Consider the following 10,000-nt stretch of genomic DNA (forward strand, 5'->3'; position numbering starts at 1 on the left):
TATATATATATATATATATATATATATATATATATATATATATACATATACACATATTTATGCGCGCACATACATACACACACATGCACATCCGCTGCAAATATCAATCTGCTCTCATAAAAAATAGGCCGCAGGAGAATCCTGACAAAGGGCAATAAAACAACACCAAAATTCTCATGGAAAATATATTCGTTACATTTACACTGACATCACGGTTGTTTGCGCAATCCTCTTCAACGAGGCAACGGAGAAACGACAGGAAATCAGGACGGAAACGACACCTAAATTCATTTCATTTTTTCGTTACATCGTGGGCTGCGTCCTCCGAACTCATCTCTGATTCACCGATAAACCTCCCCTTTTTATCAGTATTTGCATATACAAATTCAATAAATATATTAAATACAAATAAACGTACACAGCTGAGATCAAAGAGTAAGTAACACGGTGGGTTATTATCCATGAAAGGAAGTTTTGCGCTTCCTCTCATCCGCCAATGGAGCATCTAACCTTCAACACTTCATACAAATGAGGTTTAATTAGTCCAATATCCTTTCTCTGAATAAATAAATATGTAAACATGATCACATATATAAATGTCATCACGATTATCCTAGGCGGCGGCGGTGGGGGGGAGGGCAATATATAATCACACTAACAATATTTGTTTATCTGTTCTGGTGGGAATGTGTCCATCACTTTTGATATCAAATCAAATGTGATCAAATTACCTACTTACACAGATGATTAACAAATAAAAACGATACATAATAAGAAAACAGAATTGGTGAAAACGTGAGAGAAGTTTTGGTTCCAGACAGGTCAACTGTACAGCTCTAACATTTTAATACATGGAAGAATATGTAGCGGTTAAGCACATCCATTTATTCAAGTTCCGTCTGCCCTTTATCAGTAACATCTAGCAGTGTGCGTACGTGTGCATGTACGTGTATTTATGTGCATATACAAATGCATACTTACATATACATATATACATATATTTACTTATACATGCCTACATACATACACACGCATACACACAAACATATGCATATGTATAATGCATATTTGACAATGGATGAGTAGGCAGAATTTTAAATGATGCTTAACATTTTAGTCTAGGAACTGCGCATGTCATTAAAGTCAGTGCACAAGGATATACATATACATATGCATACATATATATGCATAATGCCTCAGTACTTGCAACTATCTCGTCTGAGAAGAAAAGTCGTCTCCTAAGTCAGGGAACACAAGGTCAAGGCCAAGGTCAAGGGTCGTCACACAAACCGGTCTCAGAATACGTCAAAATAAGCGTCATGTGCGAATCCTCAAAGTCCAGCCACGGATAAAACTCATTACTCCAATTTTTTTTCTGTCTCCATAATGGTAGTCATGGGTCTTGTTGGGAAGACTAAACAGGTCGTTGTCATAAATACGTAACTATGCGGAGATACGTACTTCGAAAATGGAAGTCAAGGGTCGTCATTATCGTGAGGAGTCATGACATCGGAAGTCTGTCGGTGAAAATCTGTGACTTTGTAATTTTTTCAGCGATAATGGTCACAAAGTCGCCAGTCCTTATGGAAGAAGTCGTCTTATGTTATTGTTATTCGAGTAATTCACAAATGCACAAAACATAAAATATCAAAATCTAGATGCTATGATATGCAAAAAGCTGTTGTTTATTGATTACAAGTAATCAGTGTTAGTAACATCTGTTATTAAACATTGTCAGAAACGACGTCTTTGGCAGTCTGTTATATGGGTCGTTCAGCTTAAGTGAAAGTGTTAATTATCAGCTTCAGTCGTGTCATTAAATTCTGGTCTGGTCACAGTGTTAAAGTTAGTCATTATGTTAAGTTTTGGTTAATAGTCTCAGTTTGAAATAAACATAGGGTCCTATACGGAAAACGTAAATCCCGTTTTCTTTGGTGTTATCGGTGGGGATAACTAATCCAAAATCAATTAAAACTTTTCAAAGTCTTGACTTCAGTCGCGCGTAGGGTATAGTAGGGATATGTATGATTTAGCATGTTGACAGAGGTTCGTCATGAGTTAATAGACAGATACGTCATGAGTTATTAACAGATTCGTCATGAGTTAATAAACAGATTCACCATGAACTAATTAACAGATTCGTCATGAGTTAAGTAACAGATTCTCCATGAGTTAAGTAACAGAAATTCGTCATTAGTGGATGAACATATTCGTCATGAGTTAGCCAACAGATGGAATATGAGTCGATTAACAGATATTGGTCCCAAGTCGGCAATTTTAAGTCATGAGTTAGTAATAGCGATGAGTCGTGAGTGTCATGCATTCAGGAAAGGAAGTCATTTGTCGTGAATTATGAAGTCGTGCGAAAAGAAGTCGTATGAGGGGGTCGATGTCAGTACTTACTCTGTCGATGGTAGTCGTCCTTGTGGTTAGTCATGTCCGTCAAAGCCTGCAATCTGTTAGTGGAAGGTCGTTATTCATAACTTATTCATAATACTGACAGTTCGGATACTGTTGGTCACTACAAACATTTAAGTCACTCTCTAGGGGGAAATTCCAAGGGAAAATAATGATTTTTGGTAGACGAAACAGGTAGGGGGTGTCCTTGTTAATGGCAAATGAAGAAAAAGGCTATGGCATGGTGAATAATATGGCTAGGTACTTTTAATGCGACGCGGTAATTCCAGCAGGTGTCTTTGCACTGTCATACCTAGTAATTTGAGTCAGGTTGTCGTCTGCGAGAGGGTGGATCGTAGTGAAAGGTGATTGGTCGTTATGAATGGTACTCTGCTCAGAAATGAGTCGTTAAGGAGATGGCAGGTGCAAGCCCTGTCATGGTGGTCGGAAAATGGAACAGTCAGGTGGTCGAATGGTTAGTAGTCTGGATGTTGTTAGTAGGAGTTAGAACAGTCGATTGTAAAAATTAACAGTTAGTTGGTCATGGAAGTTAACAGTAAGGCTGGTAGTGCCTCAAGTGTCAGTATGTCGTAGTAGTATACTGAATGTCAGTTAGGTTGGTAATACACTCAACAGTCAATATACCATTGTAGTTAAGTTGGTAGTACAGTATACTGAATAGTCAAAGGGTCGTGACATTTCAGTTGGTACTATACTGAATAGTCAGTAGGTCATGATACTTAAGTGGGTTGTCAAGGATTGGCAGTATACTGAATGGCCAAAAAGTAATGACGGTTAAGACGATATTATACTGAACAGTTAAAAAGTCACAACAGTTAAATTAGCTACATAATCCAGTCATGAGTCTAATCACAGTCGCCTTGTGGTTAGTAATGATTAATTTTGATGGTCGTGGTTGTCAAAGTAATGTTGTCGCAGCATATGTCAACAGGCAGGAAGCGGCTTGGCAACGATTAAGTAGTCGCAGTAGTTGTCACAAGTCAGATACTCTAAATATGTCAGTAGTTGTCAACAGTCATTTTTAACATGTTATTTGTCAAGTTGTCACAGTTGTCAGCAGTTATTTTTTTTACATGTCAGCAATCAAGTTGTTAAGGCAATTGTCAACAGCCATTTTTTAACATGTCAAGTCAGGTTGTCACAACAGTTGTTACCAGTCATTCTTTTGACATGTCAGCAGTCAAGTCACAACATTTGTCATTAGTCACATTGTCGTATTGTGAGTTTCAGTGTTCACATTGGCATAGTCTGAATTGTCGGCAGTCAAGTTAACATATCTTGAACTGTCAACAGCTGTCTTATTGTGATCTGTCAACTGCCAAGATGTCACAATATGAATTGTCAGCAGTCAAGCAGTCTTACTGTATTTTTAAGTCAAATTATCACAATATAAGTGTCAGTCGTCAAGTTGTCATGGTATGAGTTATCAACTGTCAAATGGTTACGGTATCTGTTGTCACAACATGAATAGTAAAAGAGTAAGGTTCATTAGGATATACAGACAAGAGTCAGGGAGTCACACCATGATCTGTCAGCAATCAAGCTGTCACAAAATGAGTAGTCAAGTTTTCAACAGTGAGCTGTCAAGAGTCAAGTCACATTAAGATTTGTCGAGAGTCAGGTCACATTAAGAGCTGTCAAGAGTCAAGTCACATTAAGATTTGTCGAGAGTCAGGTCACATTAAGTTGTCAAATCATGCCACAATATGAGCTGTCAAATGTCAGGTCACAGTAAGAGTTGTCAAATCATGTCACATTAAGAGCTGTCAAAAGTCAGGTCACATTAAGAGCTGTCAAGAGTCAGGTCACATTAAGAGCTGTCAAGAGTCAGGTCAAAGTAGGAGTTGTCAAGTCAGGTCACAGTAATAGTTGTCAAGAGTCATGTCACTGTAAGAGTTGTCAAAATTCATGTCACAGTAAGAGTTGTCAACTCAGGTCACAGTAAGAGTTGTCAAGAGTCATGTCACTGTAAGAGGTGTCAAGTCATAGTAAGAGGTGTCAAGTCATAGTAAGAGGTGTCAAGTCATAGTAAGAGTTGTCAAGAGTCAGGTCACAGAGTATTAGTTCCAGTAAGTTTCATACTTCTGTCCTGAGTTGTCAAACAGTCAATTTATCACGTGAGAGTTTTAGTTGTCAAGTTGTCAAGAGAAGTCAGGTTGTCACATTAAGTTCGACAGTTGAGATTCCATGGGGTGTCTACGTGTCCTAAGGGAGTCCCGTTCTTAGCATTTAAGCTGCCTAGGTATCATGGTGTTAGCAGTAAACTGTTTAGCTAAACAGTCAAATTGTTGTGAGTTGCTACCTGTCAAATTGTTACCGTAAGAGTCTCGGCAGTCGGTTAAAGTCTGTGGTCAACAGTCAAATTGTCACAAAATTCCAACTGTCAAGTTATCATCAGTTGTCAACTGTGAAATTGTCGCATTGTCGTTTTAGCGACAAAATTGTCATGAGATGTCAGCGGTCAGGTTGTCACATTAGCTATCAACAGCGCAGTTGTCTTGAGTTGTCAACAGTCATATTGTCACAGTAAGAATTTCAAGTCAAGTTGTCAAGAGTCGTCAACCGACAAATTATCACAATAAGAGTTTTAATAACCATCAACCAAGCTTTCCAATTGGCTAAGTTTCATGGGTTGTCATGTTGAAAACTCATATTGTCACAGTTTCAACAGTAAACAGTTGTCACGAGTTCTCAAGCTATAATGAGTTGTCAAGAGTTATCAACAGTTATATTGTCATGGGCAGTCTACAGTCTAAATGAGCTAGAAGCACTCAGACTGAAACATCAAACGAGCTGTCAATACTCGGGAAGTTACAACAGTAGAATTGTCATGGCATGAGTTGTCAACAATCAATATGCCCCCGTCAGCTGTTAATATGTCTATCTGCCACAATATCTGTTGTCAAGATGCCTTGTCATGAGCTCTCAAATATCTAGTTACCACTATATTAGTCAACAGCATGTTAGTATAAGCTGTCAAAGTTAAACTGTAACAAAAAGAGCAGTCAAACCTTAAAATTATTTGTCACCTGTCAAGCTGTCATGGTATGAGATTTCAGCAGTCAAAATGTCTCTGCATGAGCTGCTAACGCTCAGTTTGTCACAGTCATGAGCTGTCAAAAGTAATGAGTTGTCAACCGTAAACCTTTCACGTGATGTTATGTCGCCGTTACTGTTTTGGTCCCGAGGTGCCTTCTGGTGTCACTTGGCGGCGGTCAGTCAGTCTTGGTTGTGACCGATCAGAAGATCGTGTCTGTGGGCTGTGAAATCCCAGATGGCGGAACTAGTAGGCTGTCAAGTCCTACTTGGTGGCATTAGTAACCTGTCAGGTTATAGATGATGGAACTAGTAAGCTGTTAAGGTCAAATTAACTGTCAAGTCCTCGATGGTGAACTAGTAATCTTATATGATCGAATTAATAAGCTGCCAGGTCCTAGATAGTGAGATTAGTAAGCTGTCACGTGATAGATGACGGAACTAGTAAGCTGTCAAGTCCTAGATGGTGGAAATAATAATCTGTCAAGTCCTAGATCGTCTAAATAGTAAGCTGCCAAGCATTAGATGGTCGACCTTGTAAGCTGTCAAGTCCTAGATGGTCAATTTAGTAAACTGTCAAGTCCTAGATGGTCATATTAGTAAGCTATCAAGCTTTAGATATTGGAACTGATGAGCTGTCAAGTCCTAAAAAGTCAAAACAGAAACTGTCAAGTCTTTAAAAGTTAAAATAGTAAACTGTCAAGTCTTTAAAAGTCAAAATAGTAAACTGTCAAGTCCTAAAAAGTCAAAAGGTAAGCTATCAGGTCTTAGATATTCGAACTAGTCAAGTCCTAGGTGGTCAAATTAGTAAGCTGCTAAGTCTGGTTGAACTAGCGAGCTGTCAAGCCCTAGATGGTCAACCTATTGGCTGTCAAGTCCTAGATGGTCAAATTAGTAAGCTGTCGAGTCTTAGATGGTTGAACTAGTGAGCTGTCAAGTCCTGGTTGGTCATCTTAGTCAGCTGGCAAGTTCTACATGGTCAACTTAGTAAGTTGTCAAGTCCTAGATGGTTAAATTAGAAGGCTATCAATTCATAGACGGTGGAACTAGTAATCTGTCAAGTCTTAGATGGTTGAATTAGTAAGCTGTCAAGTCTTAGGTACTCGAACTAGTAAGCTGTCAAGTCTTAGATCGAATCCATAAGCGGCCAGATCCTAGATGGTGGAACTAGTAAGCTGTCAAGCCCTAGATGGTAAAATTAGTAAGCTGCCAAGTCCTAAATGGTCGTACTAGTAAGCTGCCAAAACTTAGACGGTTGAACTAGTAATCTGTCAAGCCATACATGGTCCAAATAGTGAGCTGTCAAGTTTTAGATGGTCGACCTTGTAAGCTGTCAAGTCCTAGATGGTCAAATTAGTAAGCTGTCAAGTCCTAGATGATCAGATTAAACCGTCAAGCCCTAGATGGTCAAATTAGTAACCTGTCAAGTCAGATGGCCGAACTAGTAAGCTGTCTAGTTGTAGTTGGTTGAACTGATAAGCTGTTAAGTCTTAGGTATGCGAACTAGTAAGCTGTCAAGTTATAGAAGGTCGAAATAGTATACTGTCAAGTCTTAGACAATCGAAATAGTAAGTTGCCAAGTCCTAGATGGTCAAATCAGTAAGCTGTCAATTTATAGAAGGTCAAATTAGTAATCTCAATTCGTAGGTAGTCGAACTAGGAAGCTGTCAAGTTATAGATGGTCGAACTAGTAAGCTGTAAAGTCTTAGTCGAATTAGCAAGTAGTCAAGTCAGTGATTGTCAACAGTGATTAGTAACATGTCAAGTTCTAGATGGTTGAATGAGTAAGCTGTCAAGTCCTAGATAGTCTAGCTGGTAAGCTGTCGAGTAGTTTATCAAAATAGCAAGCTGTCAAGTAATTTGTCATGTGGCTGTCAAGTGAGGTGTCAAACCAGGTAGTATTTGTTCAAGTCGGAAGTGTCAGTGGGTGTCAAGTCTTGTGTAATTGCAATGGTAATCAGTGGTAATTATGTCATGGTAATTAGTGATGACATTAGTTAGAGATTATGGTAATCACCGATCGTGGCAGTTAGTGATCATGGCAGTTAATCGTGATGGTAAGTAGTGGCCATGGTAGTTGTAATTGTTGTCAAGTTCCCTGAGATCTTGGTATATGAGTCGTGTCAATGACTTGCCAAGTCAGTGTGAAGCAACTTTGGCCATGTCTGCTCTCTGTCAAGTACCAGGCACTCGTTGGTTGTCACCTGTCAAGAGAAGAAGTGCCAGTGTCGCTAAACATCTGAAGTGAAGCTGTCACTAGTCTGTCAGTGTCCTATTGTCACCTTTTCCCATTTCGCTGCTGGGAAAATAATTGTCGTCTGTAAATATTTGTCACCATAAAGTCAAGTCACTATAAAGCCTGAAATGTCACAATAGTCTGGTTGCAAAGTCCCTGCAAGTAGTCAAGTGGCGACTGTAAATTAGTAAATCAGTAATTTTCACCCTAAAGTCCAATAGTCACCGTATCTTCTGTCACTGTACAGTAATATAGTTAATTGTCAACATAAAAGTCAAAGAGGATACTACTGCCACTTGGAAGTCAGTTTAATTTTTTTCAGACACAGTCACTAATAACAGTATTTTTTTACCCTTCGCAGACCAATTTAAGCACTGCATTTAGTAAAACAAGCCTAATATCAATATTTAAATACTCTAATTCAACCCAAGTTGCCCCCTTTTGAATGAATGATCACTGAAAACAGTGAGACATATTTGAATTAAAGTGCTGAAAGCTCTTATCATAAGTTTTTGTCATAATTGGTAGTTTACGAGTAAGCTATTTGCAAACGGTAGTACCGAAGTCTTAAGTGTCACTAGTAACAGCTAAACGTGTCTTTATAATAAGTCACTACTAAGTCTATAGTAACTGGCACTATCCATCACATGGTAATAGTCTGGTCGTTAGTAATATTAACAAAATGGTCTCCAATCTGTCAGTGAACCATTAAAAGATATGAAAAAAATGTCACAATCAGATCTGCCATGATGACACTGTAAGAAAAGACGCCACAGTTAGTAGCCTGATGGTCCAGCCTTTTGTCACTATCACGAAGCTGGATGTAAGCTTCATCGGCCTGTTAAGTGGCTGTTACCATGGATTTCAGTTTTTCACTTGTCCAGTCATTAAATAAATAATTAAATAAAACAAACAAGTTTACATGACCGTGTTGTCATTTGTCAAATTCACTGTCAGTTGTCGAATTGTCACTATCAGTAGTTCGGCCATTATCTGTCACCGTCAGTCATTACGAGGGATTACGAGTTTTTGTCACAACTGTCTGTCGAAGGAACGTTATTTATTGAAGAGTGTTATCGGCGGTCAGTCGCTATTAAAAATTCGAATATTTTTCACTACAAAAGCGCTTAGTAGCCCTTTTCTCTACACATCGAACGTCGAGCTGCAGTCTCATATATTTGGTGGTATTTTGTCATATTAGTACAACTACGATGGTCATTATCGTGTTCCAAATTATTATTATTATTATTATTATTATTATTATTATTATTATTATTATTATTATTATTATTATTATTATTATTATTTTGTGACCGTAAGTCTAATGGTCTAGCTATTGTAACTGTTCATAATGTCATGAGTATTGTTTGATGAGACGTTACTAAAATGAAGGCAGTCAGTCCCTAGTCACCTTATCATTCATATCAAAACACCATGTCATGAGTCAGGAAAGTTACAGTTCAGTACAGTTACAATCTTATGAGTCTTGTCCGTAGGTAAGGAGTTAACACGACCATTAAACCTATGAGGGGTAAAGTCATCGTCAGAAATTAAGACGCGTTGTCACTGTACAGACTAAGGAAGTTATCATCAATTGCCAATCTCTGAAATTGGGTTGTCACAGTCATGAACGCGAGAGCTATTTGTCACCGTCAATGGGTCCTTTACGAGGCAGTGATAACTACCCAATTTCTAGTGAAGATTCGGCACTAGCTGAAAATGAATGATGTCATTATCGTCTGGAATTTGCTCGCCATCTTCGTCATCATCATCAATATTACCATTAGAAGTCATTGGTTAGAAAGTTCGTTTGAGACGCCGATGGAGTAATTTGGGGCAGATAACTTTCTCGTGATGGGTGTGTCACAGTTGCGTCTGTTAGTATGTCACTACCAAAGTCACAAAGTTCTTGTCTAACCTGTCGTTATCGTCTGTCGAAAGCAAGTCTGGTGAGATATATTCTAACGTATTTTAGGTCTTGCTAAAAACGTCACTGTCAAGCGTCGTTTTCAAGTCTTCTTTCATTGTCACTGTCACGAGATTTGCGAGGCTCTTGTTATCAATGTGTCGGTCTTTCGTCAGAATATCTTACAGTTTTTGTAGTGTTACTATCGACCGACGTCACCTGTCACCATAAAATGGCTTAACTCGAAATGTCAGTTATAAGAAGCAAGGGAGATGTCACCGTCAGGTCACTGTCTCGTAGAATGTCGTTATCAAGTCCTCTCCAAGTTTGTCACTATCATAACCGGAACTATATTGTCACTCTTAATATCGAGTTTTGTCAGTCAGTATTAAGTTATAATATGC

At 38.5% G+C, this 10,000-nt stretch overlaps 1 long non-coding RNA gene across 1 annotated transcript in view; it reads right to left on the bottom strand.

The window, feature by feature from the left end:
- Positions 1-167: 167 nt before the first annotated feature.
- Positions 168-10,000, bottom strand: part of LOC119578996 — a 16,402-nt gene continuing 6,569 nt past the window's right edge. Inside the window, exon 4 of the long non-coding RNA XR_005229237.1 lies at positions 168-10,000. This exon is cut by the window's right edge and continues 1,822 nt beyond it. This is a non-coding gene — a long non-coding RNA (uncharacterized LOC119578996).

This window comes from Penaeus monodon, chromosome 11 (genome assembly GCF_015228065.2).
Source record: "Penaeus monodon isolate SGIC_2016 chromosome 11, NSTDA_Pmon_1, whole genome shotgun sequence".
Classification (NCBI taxonomy): Eukaryota; Metazoa; Arthropoda; class Malacostraca; order Decapoda; family Penaeidae; genus Penaeus; species Penaeus monodon.